The sequence below is a fragment of the Stegodyphus dumicola genome, chromosome X1 (assembly GCF_044657685.1).
Source record: "Stegodyphus dumicola isolate Sdum_Otavi_A_Nest chromosome X1, ASM4465768v1".
NCBI classification, from domain to species: domain Eukaryota; kingdom Metazoa; phylum Arthropoda; class Arachnida; order Araneae; family Eresidae; genus Stegodyphus; species Stegodyphus dumicola.
Genome location: NC_140780.1, coordinates 171,200,899 through 171,216,214, shown reverse-complemented (window position 1 = coordinate 171,216,214; position 15,316 = coordinate 171,200,899). Strand labels below are relative to the sequence as shown.

The window sequence follows — 15,316 nt, the reverse complement described above, 5'->3', positions numbered from 1 at the left end:
TTAACTTATAATAATTTTACAATTACCAAATATTTTTTCATAATGTATCAGAAAATAGATAAAGATAAGACAATACAGACAAAGAAAAAATGAAAATGTTTCGACACATTCTTTTTGTAATATAAACATTCATTTTACTTGCTCTGTACGTGACGCTGTCATTTCGTCTGCTACTTATTTAAAGTTTTCACGTTGTTCTATGTCTAAAAATTAGAAATTGAAGTTAATGACCTAAAGCTGAAATAGTATATTACAGTACAAGTGAAAACACTGACGGTTTCACTCACGCTTGTGTCGGATTTGCGCAATGCTTATGGGTTCCCACAAAATTTTCGTAAATATTATGGGGCCCTGTGGTCGAGAAAAAAATCTCAGTGATAAAAAGGGGTCGCGACTGAAAAAAGTTTAAGAAGTACTGGTATAGCATATAAGCTACGTTTTCAATATTTAAGTAATATCAAAATTTTTCTAAATATTTTTTTAATTTTGCACTTTTAGATACATATTTTATTACATGTATCAAGTTAGTATATCAAAATTTTAAAACTTTTGTCCCTCATATAGTCAACTAATACGATATGCTCAAATAGTACTCATACAGAATAAATATGACTTTTATGAATATTAATTCATTAGATATTATATATAAATGCACATTAAATGCTTTATTGAAAATATTCATATTTTTTACATGACTTAAAATATCTTACATTTAAACAGTAATTATATGAATTGAACAGCAATGAACTTCTTTGATTTCTTTTAAAAAGCTCCATTTGTGTATCAATATATATCAAACACATTTGCCCTTCTTCTACTTAATTTGTTGTACTGAAATTTTGGAGCGTTCTACACATTCCTCCTAAAATTAAAAAAAAATGTACTGATTTAATTTGAAATATTTCTAAAGAAAATTGAACAAAAAAGTACAACTTAATACCATTATGAAAAGCAAAGCATTTGTAAAGATTATAGTTTTGGGTTTAAGACCCAAAAAGTGAAAAAAATTATTTTGCCAGCCCATTAAAAAAAACTACATATCTTTTCCTTCAGTAAATCTATTAAATCAGTATTACAAAAGATTACACATTGTGCTATAATACCAACTACATGCTGATTGATTTCCTTAAGACATGTATACTGATTATGCCTCTTGTAAAAAATACCTTCTAAGAACTGATAGTAAAGAACACTAATTTTGTACTTACATTTTTTAAAGAAATTACGTTAATTTGTTTAATTATATATTATATGTACAGGCTTAAGAGCTAATATGAACGATTTTTGAAAGAAAAACTTTGATAATTGTATAATGCTAAAAATCAGTTACCTTTCTGCTGTATTAAGTATGTGTATACACAATAAGAAAAAATTATTCAATAAATCATAAATTGAGTATTATATTTATACATGAAAGTTCGCAGCTCACTCTGTATTATAATTAAAATATTTTCATCAACACAAATTCGAAAGACTTTTCAGTGAACATTTACTTTATGAAAACATTTACCTTGTGGAACTATTTTCATCAAGAGACTTTACAAAAAATTTTTCATGACATTCAAAACACACTAGACATTTTAACAACTTGGGGCTTTAAAAATTATATTTGCGTTAATTTATTATTTAGCTTTATTTAGAAATTATATTGTTTCTGTAATATTCGTAAATTATATGTATTTCGTAATCTGTATATGAGAAAGGTCATGAATCATGACGGGACATAGGAAAACCTTGATGTTTCCTCATATGATAAACTTTCTGTTCCTTCGTTAACTCACTAGTGCTTTTTCTGCCACACTCCTATCCCAACCTTTCTTTTGAAGAGGGGGGAATATGTAAGATATAAGAAACTACGACAGCTGCTTTAAGAAATAATTGGCAATTTCAAAATTAACTATTCTAGATATGTTCTCCCCCCTAAATTCATCTGCTCTCCCAAATTCGAGATCCTTCCATGTTATATAACAACCTAAAATTAACTAATCGCAGATTAACTGTACTTATACATCAAACTTAATATAAATACTCTTAGCCCAATAACTACGCCATCCCTTTCCCTAACATCCACCCTGCAAAGAGCTCTGTGCAGCTTGTGCTGTCCTGTCCGAAATGCTTACGTCGTACTTTTAAAAACCGTGTCATTTTAACAAATGGAAAAAGTTGAACTGTATAGTTTATGAATGGAATAATTTGTAGTGTTTAAAACCAAAATAATTAAACTATATAAATCTAGCGAACGAGAAAGGTGTAGTGCAATGTGAAAAAAATCAAAAAACTGTATAAGGTATTTCTCCCACTTTCCTAGCGTCCTTCGTGGTGTAGCGGTTCTGCACGCTGGGCCGGTATTCCAGAGGTCCGTGGTTCGATTCCTACTTGTCTGCTTTAAAAAATTTTCATCTTGTCTGCTTTAAAAAAAATACCTAATGTCTCTACAATTGAAGAAGCTTAAAAACAGTGATGAAGTTAGGGTAGTGTCAAGTAAAGTGGAAGCTAAGTTGGGAGCAATCTTAGAGATGCAAAAGAGAAATTTATCAAAAATGTTGTAAATTATAAGTAACCTAAAAGAGAATAAAGGCAGAAAATGAAAAGAATTATCAAGTGTCACAGAAAATAAAACTTACTCAAGTGGCTGCATCGCAACGAACGTTTACTAATTTCATTACACCAACCCCCAGATGACGATACAGCAAAAGATGAAAATTTCTTACTTAATTTTTGGTTTTGGCATGTTTTCCCCTTTTTCTTGCAGTTTGCCATTGTGCTTCGTAGTATTTGGATTTTTGCATATGCTTATTCCAAAGTAAATATGGGATGAAGTTTAAAAGTGCTATTTCTAAATTTATTTTGCTTTATATATATAATTTTAGAATTAGAATTTAAATTAGCAATAGTCTAAAACCTTTGTAGAGACATTAGGTATTTTTTGGAAGCAGGCAAGATGAAAAATGAGCAATTGCCTTCGCCGGGAATCTAACCAAGGACCTCTGAAATACATGCCCAGCGTGCAGAACCACTACACAATGAAGGCACACTAGGAAGGCGGGAGAAATACCTTGTATACTCCCCCTTTTAAAGGTCGACTGGAGTTTTTAGGTTACCCAGTCGCCAAATCCTAAGTGAGGAGAATCATCATCCAACATCCTTTTAGTTTGGGTGCCACTGTAGAGACATTAGGTATTTTTTGGAAGGAGGCAAGATGAAAAATGAGCAATCGCCTTCGCCGAGAATCGAACCACGGAGCTCTGGAATACCGGCCCAGCGTGCAGAACCACCACAAAGACACGCTAGGAAGGCGGGACAAATACCTTATAACTTCATTTTAATTTGGGTATTTAACCTCTATGTTCTAAAACCAGCAATGGCTTAATATCTTTTTCTGGACTGCATCATTTCTAGATTAATCCATATCATATGTCTTTTGCGTAAGGTGATGACGTAGCTAAATCGGAACTTAAACTTTCCTGCTTTCCTTTCACAACTTAAAATTTCCAGCTTTTTAACTTATCTTTGATCATAACCTTCTTTTAATAATTTAAACTTTTATTAATAAGTTGCCATATTTGATAACTACGTACTACCTCAGTTGGCGCTGAGACGCTGTCGCGCTGTCTTCTTCCTATCGCAACAATATTGAAAATGTAAATGTTTCGGACATAATCACGATTTATGCTTCCTCCTCAAGTAATTGCGTGTTTTACTTGATACATATTTAGCATTCATTTAAATTATTTCTAATTGAATTATTTCGCCATTTGAGTGAAGTGAAATAGTAAATACTGCTGATTTTGGTATCTGATGATATTTTGAGTTTACATTTACAGCAACTTTCAATTTTGTATTAAATATCTGTTTTTCCTTCAGTCTTAGTTTTATTGCCTTATTGGACCTTACTGATTACACTTATAATGCTTCTAACAATATTATGTTGTGGAATGTTTGAAATGTAAGTTGATACTAAGCGGCTTTAAGTTACTATTGGTAGTTCTAGAAGATATTTCTGCACTGTATTCACAGACAATGTCTTACTTGGACCAGAAAGTAAAGTAAATAATAGCATTGCTTTGAAAGTTTTCTTGCATGCGCTTCAGTTAATTTTTGTTATCCTGTAAACCCTCGCTAGTTCTTTTTTTATTTAACAAGCGCTAGCTCAGTTCTGATTAATTTAAGCGAATGATTCGTCTGAAAGGCTGAATTACTTAATTTTCAGAGCTCAGGGAGGGAATAATAATAACGGTCAGCGTCACTACCAAAGTTATCTTTCTAACTTTTGAGAACCACATTTTCATATACGCATATCTCATTATCTACCGAAGTAACTTTAAGCTTTTTGCAGTTTGAATCTCCATCAGTAAATTACTTCGAATCTGGATTCACATTTACGTTACCTAACATCCCGCAAGAAGAGGGAGATTATTTGTAAGCACAAGCCGTGCATTGTTAAATTAAAATTTAAATAAAAATACTTGTTTAAACCTTCTTCGGATTCTGTTGTTACTATAACTGATGGGGCGATAATTCATCTGACAATCTCAGTAGGATACAAGTTAATTTAATCAAAGAATGGAAACCTACACACCTTCTTCTCGCCTTATATCCTTTTCAAGTCGCAAATGAAGGTACATGATACATGATCCTGACAATTTAGCAGTGAAGATAGCACGAAACTGTCTGTTCAAACAATATAAAATCATTGAAGACGCATAACCTCAATTAAGTCCGGAGTTGAGAAATACCTCTAAGGGAATTAGAAAGCAAAGAATAATGAAATGAGATCATTATTTCTTAGGCAAAAATTATTTGATCGGTTTGAGAATACTCCATTTCCGCAATGAATTAAAATGATTCAGTATAAAAATCATCAATTGAAGAAGCAAATGCATGCCTTTACTGAGAGCGAACATGCAAAGAAAATACATGGAAAATACAAAATGTATGTTCAAATACGAAATGAATAAAGTCGGTGTACGTGAAAACCCACTGCTTTTATGCATGCGCCTGAAACCTACCTAAGTCTTTGCTTTGTGGAAGATGGTACATGTGTGGGAAAGGAAAGCGCCCTCCGAACCCTAATCGCTTAAGGTAGAACCATACATTATATAAAAAGATTTCAGTGTGCTATATCGGCTCTTAAAATTTGTTCCATTATTTTTAAGTCACCCTGTAGACAAAATACTCGCAATTTTTTGAAAACTCACAACATTTTATTTTTTGCCTCTGTTGCTTAAAAAAAAAAAAAAAAAAAAAAAAAAAAAAAAAAAAAAAAAAACATAGTTAATTTCCTAGTATCCTTATAAGGTATTTCTTCCGACTTCTTAGCATGCCTTCGTGGTGTAATGGTGTCAGTACACAAACTCGGAGCTTATTCGAGAGGTCCGTGGTTCGAGTCCCGACGAGGGCGTTGCTCATTTTTCATCTCTTCTGTTTTCAAAAATACCTAATGTTTCTACAGTGGCGCCCGAGCTAAAAATGATGGGGGATGATGATTCTCCTCACTTAGGATTTGGCAACGGGGTAACCTAAAAACTCCAGTCGACCTTTAAAAGGGGGAGTATACAAGGTATTTCTCCCGCCTTCCTAGTGTGCCTTCATGGTGTAGTGGTTCTGCACGCTGGGCATGTATTTCAGAGGTCCTTGGTTAGATTCCCGGCGAAGGCAATTGCTCATTTTTCATCTTGCCTGCTTCCAAAAAATACCTAATGTCTCTACAAAGGTTTTAGACTATTGCTAATTTAAATTCTAATTCTAAAATTATATATATAAAGCAAAATAAATTTAGAAATAGCACTTTTAAACTTCATCCCATATTTACTTTGGAATAAGCATATGCAAAAATCCAAATACTACGAAGCACAATGGCAAACTGCAAGAAAAAGGGGAAAACATGCCAAAACCAAAAATTAAGTAAGAAATTTTCATCTTCTGCTGTATCGTCATCTGGGGGTTGGTGTAATGAAATTAGTAAACGTTCGTTGCGATGCAGCCACTTGAGTAAGTTTTATTTTCTGTGACACTTGATAACTCTTTTCATTTTCTGCCTTTATTCTCTTTTAGGTTACTTATAATTTACAACATTTTTGATAAATTTCTCTTTTGCATCTCTAAGATTGCTCCCAACTTTGCTTCCACTTTACTTGACACTACCCTAACTTCATCACTGTTTTTTAGCTTCTTCAATTGTAGAGACGTTAGGTATTTTTTTTAAAGCAGACAAGTAGGAATCGAACCACGGACCTCTGGAATACCGGCCCAGCGTGCAGAACCGCTACACCACGAAGGACGCTAGGAAAGTGGGAGAAATACCTTATACAGTTTTTTGATTTTTTTCACATTGCACTACACCTTTCTCGTTCGCTAGATTTATATAGTTTAATTATTTTGGTTTTAAACACTACAAATTATTCCATTCATAAACTATACAGTTCAACTTTTTCCATTTGTTAAAATGACACGGTTTTTAAAAGTACGACGTAAGCATTTCGGACAGGACAGCATAAGCTGCACAGAGCTCTTTGCAGGGTGGATGTTAGGGAAAGGGATGGATTAGTATTAATATTAAGTTTGATGTATAAGTACAGTTAATCTGCGATTGGTTAATTTTAGGTTGTTATATAACATAGAAGGATCTCGAATTTGGGAGAGCAGATGAATTTAGGGGGGAGAACATATCTAGAATAGTTAATTTTGAAATTGCCAATTATTTCTTAAAGCAGTTGTCGTAGTTTCTTATATCTTACATATTCCCCCCTCTTCAAAAGAAAGGTTGGGATAAATGATGGGGGATGATGATTCTCCCCCCTAATTCCCAATCGCCCTTTAAAAGCGAGAATAAATAAGATATTTCTTCCTCTTTCATACCAGCATACTCGGCGCGTATTCGAGTGGTCCGAGGTTCGAGTACCTGCGAGGGCATTGCACATTTTTCACGTCTCTCAGCATAAAAAAAACCAATGTCTCTACATCCTTATACTTAATTAGACAGCTGTTTTGCAGGAAAATTTATTTCATTTAGTCATTAATTCTCCCGTTGCTATTTTGATTTCACAGTGCTCAGAAAGATCATATGGATGTCTTTAAAAATTTTAACCAAGTATTGTTGCTTGATATAGTACCAGTTATGTGGTGAAAATGCCTTTAGATTTTAGGGATTTATTAGATTGTATTATTATCTCTTAATTTTAATGATCGCTGAGGTCTACTGTCAGCCAGTAACGCTGTGTAATTTACTCGCCTTAGAAAGAGGTTTAATAAAATAGAATATCCGCATAGCCTGTCATGAAAGCTTTGTACTACTTTTTACTAATTTTACTAGTTTTACTTGCGTGCATCGCATTACTCTACATTAACTTTGTATAGTAATGTTTTAATTTGACTCTAACTTTATTGATTAAATCGAGTTCAGAGAAGACAGCAGCTGTTAAAACTGATAATAAAGGATATATGTTCATTCTCCCATACAGAAATAAACTGAGTTCCATGATGAAAATATAAACGTAAACCAGCTTTCTTAAACTAGTTTTAATATAAATAGATATCTGATTAAAAGGTCAGGTCATGTTAATACTCCAGTAGTTGATGACACAGAAGAAGTGATGGCATGAATGTGAATACTAAATCATATTTTTAGTTTTGTAATCTATTTTGTTATTCAAAACCACCATAGATCTTTTGTTCTTCTTTATTTCTTCAATCAATTGCATTTCATAAGAAAAAAATTTTACATATGGTTTATTCTGACGCTGTTAATAAAAATTTGAAGTTTTCCTCTTCTTTTCTTTTTTTTTAACTCTGTACTGTTCTTCTCAAGATGAGAGATGGCATTTATTGGGGAGAAAATACCTTCCCAGATTTTACTGAATTTTATTTGGCTACAGGATAAAAAAAAATTGTATTGCGAGTCAATAAAATTGCAACATAAATTGAAAGCGAAACAAGGATTAGATGGGCATCAGAGCTTATTAACATGAATTTACGCGTCATTGTTATATATTTAATCTGATTTCGTTTTTATTAGCAGCTGACTATAATATTTTGAGAGAGTTTTAGACAAAAGCTTCACCTTTTGCCACTCAGAATTCGATACTGAATATTCTAAACAAACGTTAAATCACCGACATCTGAATCACAGTACTTTCTTGGCTCACTGCTTCTTAAAAGCTTAAAAATAACAAAAAATAGGAGTTAATTTGGGATATTAAAGAAGATAATACAAAAACGTTGGTCTATTAGACTAAAATAAAGTTTACTTTTATTCTTGCAATCGAAACATTTTCTACTGAGTAAAAAAGTTCGAAACGCTGTAGAACAATTAGGTATTTATCGGAGTAAGAAACAAACAAATAAAAAATTCAGCAACGGGATTTGAATTCTCGGATGCTAGTCCGATGTGTTTCCAGGTACACCACAAAGTCATACGCAGTAAAGGAGCAGAAAAATGTCTCTTGCAACATCATTTTGTGCTTCAGTATAGTCAAATCGGAAGTGATGTATCTGCTGAATCTAGATTTTAGGTTAGGTTAGGTTATTTAATTATGGCAGAGACTCAAAGGCAATCTGCCTACGGAAAGGGATGCCTTCGTGGAGGACTTTCTAATGGAAACTGGCTCGTATACACGTTACACATGGGGAAAACCACGAAAACAACCATGCAGCCAGCCCAATCGCGGGATTCGAACCTCGGACCGAACTACCAGTGTTCAGCGACTTTACCGCTCGGCCGCTGGTGGGCGCTGAATCTAGAAAGCCGGAAGCATTTGTTGAAGTTACCTGTTCAATTAATAGTATGTGCTGCGAGTAATTTGAAGATAAGTTCATGAAGTAGTATTTTCCATTTTGTTAATTATGAAATTTAGAAAATTAATTTTTATAAGATAAACTTGATTTAAGATAAGAGGAACTTAATTTTGTCATAAAGTTAAGATGGTTTAAAAAAAGGCTATAAAACCTGTAGATGTCCAATTACCTCACGACTTGCTCATGGAATCAATTACGTGCTAAACGTTTCAGTAAATTGTTTAAGATTAGATATTGTTTAAGCTTCAGATATTGTTTAAGATATTTGTTATTTAGGTCATTTAGTGTTCGTTTATAAAGTCACGGATAAATTATCATTCCACCCGATAAATTTATGGATCAAGTTAAATATTAAGACATCACTTCTGGATTTTGATAAACATAAATTCTTTCTATTGCTATAAATTCTTTGTTGCTTGCTCGTTTTTTATTACAACGTTGCTATTAAATATCCCGTTAATCAAGAATCTCAGGATGAAGTACGATTACTTCCCTTTAAAGAAGTTAGGCTTCTTTTGACAAGGTTAGAATGTAAAGTGAAAATAATTTAGATATCGTTATGCTTTCTAACCAAATTATAGAAGTCCGTATTTTACGTACTTTCAACTGACATTTCTGTACTTCCTTTATTTTTTTTTATTTCTCAAGTTGGTAACGAACCTCTCTTCTGATTTTAGAAACCAGTTTCAAAAGTTGAATAGGATATGCATCCTTAATAGACCTCTTTTTTAGGGGGGAGGTCCCCTAAATATATTACGAATAGTTAATGGAAAACTTAATTTTAACAGATTTTGTAGAGTCATTAGGTTATTTTAAAGCAGGAAACTGAAGAAATGAGCAATACTCTCCTCAGGACTCGAACCTGGACCTCTCGAATACGCGTTGAGTATGCTGCTAATTACACCCCGAATGCATGCAGAAAGGAGGGAGAAAATACTTTCTATACCTCCCTTTTAAAGGGCGATTGGAGATTAAGGGACCCTGTCGCCAGATCCTGGTGATGAAGAATCATCATCCACTATCTTTTAGTTCGGGCACCATTATAGAGAAATCAGACTTTTTTTGAAAGCAAGCAACATGCAAAATGTGCAACGCCGTCGCCGGGACTCGAACCGTGGATCTCTCAAATACGCACCGAGTGTGCTACCGTTACACCATGAAGGCATGCAGAAAGGAGGGAGAAAATATCTTATAGTTTAGTTATACTATATTAAAGAAAGTTTGAACCTGTCATTTTTATAGGACGAAGCGGAATTTTACAATCTTAGAATTTTAGAAATTACCAGATATGAATTCAATTAAAATAAAAAAGAGATAATTTTCACACTAAAATCAGTTTACACAGTGTTCTTCTCAAAAACGACACTTCTGTAAACTTAAGAAGAGATTTTAAAATAATTTAGCTTAAAAAAATTTGAAAACTCAAAAACGAATGACCATTTGGACGCTTTCTTAAACGGAATTTTCCCATACTTCTTTAAATTTCACTAATTAAAGCGACATATATATATATGTAAAATATAATAAAATACGAGGGCTACGTTAAGAAATTATTGGCGACCTCAAAATTTACTATCCCACATTTTATGTTCTTCCCCTAAGTTCATCTTTTCTCCCAAATTCAAGATCTTTGTACGTTACACAGCGCTGCTTGTAAAGGGAACTAAAACCTAAAATTAACCAATCGCAGTTTAGCTGTACACATGCACCTACCTAGTATAAATAGCTACTAACTGCTTAGTCTCTCTCTCTTTCGCCTCTTCGCCTGCCGAATAGCTAGCAGAGGCTAGTAGAGAGCTAGTATTATTTAAAATGTAATTGCATATCTAAAATTATGGGTCGCGTTTAGTACCCCTAATATTCTACAAGATATGGAGATATGAGCTAAGAAATTCGTCATCCAAAAATAAATGATGTTTTACTATCAAGGTGAGTCGTGCTTCTTCCAAAATTCTAACCGGTCATTCCACTACCTCGCAATTTCCATTCATCTACGCAGCAGTATTCTCGGCCATGGCCAGAACGCGATTGTTTTTATCTTCTGCCGATTATATGCTTAAAATGATAATTTATACTACTTTTCAATTTAAACTATTATTTTAAGTTATTACCTTTTCAATTATTGCTATAGTTGCGGATATTTAATTACTTTTTTACCTAATGGCAAAATTTGTTTTTAAAAATATTATTTTCCGTACTGAAAAGAACATTTTATCAAAGAATAATAGTCAATTGCTTAACTTAACTCGTTGTAAATATTTATACTATACACAAAAGAACTGCCTGAGCAAAACTTATATAAACTGTTTGCTGAGAACCAAGTACTATACGAAAGTCAAAATGGGCAAAAGGAATGAAGCGAGTGTTGAAATACAATTTTTAACATCACATAGGTACTTCAAAATTTCAAAATACAATTAGATAAGGCAAAAAGGCTTGATGCTCTAATAAGCAAGAAGAAAGTATACTTTACAGTTTACTAATACGACACGACTATAACATTGTAAAATTATTTATTTTTTCCCTTTTGCTGCAATTATTTCTCTACTGTGTGCTTTAATCTCATAAATAAATTGCGAACACACTGTATAATGAGTTGCAAACTTATAAATATAATTTTAATCTATATTTATATAATATTGCTAGGTTAAACCTAATTAGTCAAGTTACTTGTTTCAATTTTCTTTCCTCTGATGAATTATCATGTTGTCGAGTAAGAGAAGCCTAACTAAATTTCAGTATCATAGACAAGAGGTAAAGTGTACTAGATGGCTTATACGCCTTGGAATTTACAATTTAAAATTTCATAATTAATAAACAATAGTCATTACCACTTCGAGGTTTCAAGAACTCATATATTTTTTAAATAGTGAAACGAATCCCTTTTGTAGAGACTTTAAGTTCTTTCGAAGCAGGAATTATAAAAATCAAATCAAATTATAAAAATCAAATCAAAAATCAGCCATGCTTCCGTGGAAAGTCGATCCATGGAATCACACGTGAGCGTGCTACCACTTATGCCCCGAGAGTATGCATGGAGAAATGTGATAGTTTCTTTAAACCTAGAAACTTGGCTTCAGATGATAAGAACGCTATGCTCTAATACACACAAAATTCAGACGTTGGCCAAATGGATAACTCGTCTTCTCTGGCTAACAAATAATACTGTATAACTGCCAAAGTACTCTATAAATTATAACTTCGCTTGTGAAATAAACCCAAGCTAATTTTCCTTCTGGTGAAAGGCGATGGAAGAAACAAAAAGTAAAGAAAAGAATAAATATAAAAACAAGGCGTTATCTAAAATAAACATTACCATATATCATGCTACATACTTCAGGAAAAATTTACCTCATTACAAATGAAAATTTGGACACTTTGAAAGTTTTCGTTACATAACAGGTTTTGTTACTTGGGTCATTTCTAGCCAAATAGTTTGCTTACTATTTCCGTACTTTTATACTTTATTTTAATATATTTATGGTTTATCCCTAACAGATGTAGCAACTATTACGCATAAACCTGGAGAACTGTAGTAACCGTTAGGGATACTTTAAAATACCGCAATTCAATTATTTTTATATTCACAAATTTTCTAAAGCAGCAACTTCAAACGCGTTTAATCAACATTCAGAAATTCCCCAGCTTATTTATTACTATGCATATTGTGCACACATACGTGTTATGAAATAAATTTTTGGTTGAAAGATATAAAGCTGCATCTAAAAATGTGGAAATAAGTTGCATCTTACCAAGAAACATTCGGGAAACTAAAGAAGCTTTTAATGCCTAATAAAATTCACGCATTACTACCAAATGTAAACAGAAATGGTGAAACAAGATATAACTAAAACGGCATTCATACTAAAATATCAGACAGAAAGCGTTAGATTATTCACTAAAAATAGTGAAACCAGGTGCATAAATGTCAAACAGAGATTTTGAAACAGCGCTTGTTATAGGAATCATTTCGAAATTTTGTGTCTGTGTTGTGTGTTTCCATCACTAATGTATTTTCTAAACGCTTACTGAAATCTTTAAGCCACTTTAATAGCTTAAGAATGACGTTTTATTTCACTAAATGCGCAGTGAAACTACAAATAAAATTGTTTGAAAGTCAGTTATTTTTAAATTAGTGTAACTCGAAGTGAAAGCAATTGTTAAATTTCTGAAATTTTTATTTTAACTTTAGGGATGAGATGATAGCTCTATGAAGAAAAGTGATCAAAAATATATTTTAAGAATAAAGTAAATCTGGGTAGACTAAATAACTGTTTACTTTATTTCTATCGAAAGAACTTTAAAACATTATTCGATGTCGCATACATCACAAAGAATCTGTGTCAGTAAAAAGTAATTTAGCATTATTACCATATTTTATCTTTATGAAATCAAAGTGAAAACTGTACATAAGGGTTTTACTAATGTGTAGTACAAAGCATCCAACATATATAGGTCGATTTAATTTGAGAGCTGTTTTCTTCGTATTTACTGCCGCAAAATCATCACTAAAAATCGTAGAACCTTTAAACGCGGGAGATGCTACAAGTTTTTTCAAGCATTTTTCATTATTTACCAATCGCATATCGACACGATTTCTCAAATTTTGTTACGAAAAGGTGTTTATCCATACATTTACATCGATTGTCATGAAAAATTTGAGGAAGAAAAGCTACCTCACCGTGATGCTTTTTTCAACGATTTAACAAATGAAACAATTAATTTGAAAAAGTCTTTCTCGAAATCATTTTCAGCCAGTTTTTGCTGTTCTGTATTAAATTCTATATACGGTTGCATCCATGTGTCTTACTTGATAACACGATGAATTTATTTCAAGTCCATTCCCAACTTTAAAAAATTGCTTTAAATTTTTAGAATGCAGTACATACATTTTCTTATCATATAAGTTAGGAACAAGTTTCATAACATTTGTAGGAAGTAATCCATTTCGACTTTCAAGCATATTTTTGCAATAAGATGAAAGTATGTCAGAACTGATTTGTAATTTTTCAGGAGCTAGAGGATAATCACTATGTAGCTCGTGAAGTTGTTTTGGATATCCCAAATCTTCTTCTAAGAGATAGCCATATTTTCCATATCAATATCAGTAACTTTAAATAATTTTACTTCCTTTTCAGATAACCATCTAAATTCAAAAGTTAGAAGTGGTTGAATTCCCCCCCCCAATTGCCCAACCATACAAATTGTTAGCGTCTACGTATACTATGTATCTGCTGTCATCCTCTAGAATACAAAGTTTCACATATTTGTTATTGGTTTCACTGAAACGATTAACAATAACACTTACACCACCGCACAAAGGTTTTTCAAAAAATAAATGCATGTCTGGATCAGTTAAAAGTTATAATTTAACTTCAGTCATTTTTAAGCAAGCTTGCTAAGCTAATCCAGGCGCTGTATAGGCATGACAAGCGCCGATCTCGTAGTAATTCAAGCAAAGATTTCTGAAGTTTTCGAAAATACAGGCAAGTAACAGTATATTTGTTTTCATATACAGATCATGATAGTCTCCAATATTTTTATTATCAAACGTTTTCCACACATTTTGAGCGTGGTCATAATCACTTACTGAAAGTATTTCATTTGTTAAATTGTTGAAAAAAGCATCACGGTGGGGTAGCTTTTCTTCCTCAAATTTTTCATGACAATCGATGTAATTGTATGGATAAACACCTTTTCGCAACAAAAGGCTTATTTTCTTACTGTCTTCGATGTGATCTTTCAGGATATGAAATTGTTCATTTTCAAGATTTCCTGCCAGTTTTTCCAATGATGTGGCCATAAAGTAGAATGAATTCCAAAATTGTAGTTTTCCCATCGAAAATGTAACGTACTGCTCCATGTTTTGTGCGATGAAATTGAATTTTTTATGCTTCATTTTACCAAGTCTTTGCATGATTAGATGACCATCGTAACTCTTCAACCCATGTAAAACAACCGTAATTTTTTTAGAGAGTTTAAAATTCAGATTGCATCTTCTATGCGCTGCTCCGCAATACTTGCCCGTAATGTGATCATGATCTCGAACACGATCTTTGCCTAAAGTACTTTTACATATGTGACAAACTTTAGCTTGTTGGAAAAGAACTTCCTCTTCGAAAGATATTTCCGTTGGTATCTTATTATTTAAAATATCACTTATTAATTGCTCTTCTTTAAACATGTCTTGAAGGAAGTGATCAATAACATCATCTCCTCTGTAAACTACTGGATCTTTGAACGTTCTTCCATCAGGACCTATAACAATATAGCAATACCCACATGCAATATGGTGAGACATAATTGTTGAATGAGAAGTATTCGCATTGTTTATCCATGTGTCAACTTTAACGATGAACGATTCAAAATCCGCGTATATGACAAAAGGTACTTTCAATTGAAATTCATACTTTTCAAACTGCAACTATTTTTCTTCTTCTGAAGGCATAATGATTTTCTGAAGGCCATGAGTTTGACTTTTTCGTATATGAGATGTCAAAATATTTTGCTTCGAAAACCGATG

The 15,316-nt window shown here is 32.7% G+C and overlaps 2 long non-coding RNA genes across 4 annotated transcripts in view; one reads left to right on the top strand and one right to left on the bottom strand.

Moving 5' to 3' along the window:
* LOC118193129 (uncharacterized) overlaps positions 1 to 15,316 on the top strand; it is a 156,962-nt gene that overhangs the window by 26,590 nt on the left and 115,056 nt on the right. The gene's annotated exons all lie outside the window — the stretch shown is intronic.
* LOC118186765 (uncharacterized) overlaps positions 601 to 15,316 on the bottom strand; it is an 82,715-nt gene continuing 67,999 nt past the window's right edge. For 2 of the 3 annotated variants that reach the window (XR_004757831.2, XR_015038685.1), the window contains exon 4: positions 601 to 862. This is a non-coding gene — a long non-coding RNA (uncharacterized LOC118186765). The remainder of the gene's footprint in view (positions 863 to 15,316) is intronic. The other variant, XR_015038684.1, reaches the window with a different exon arrangement.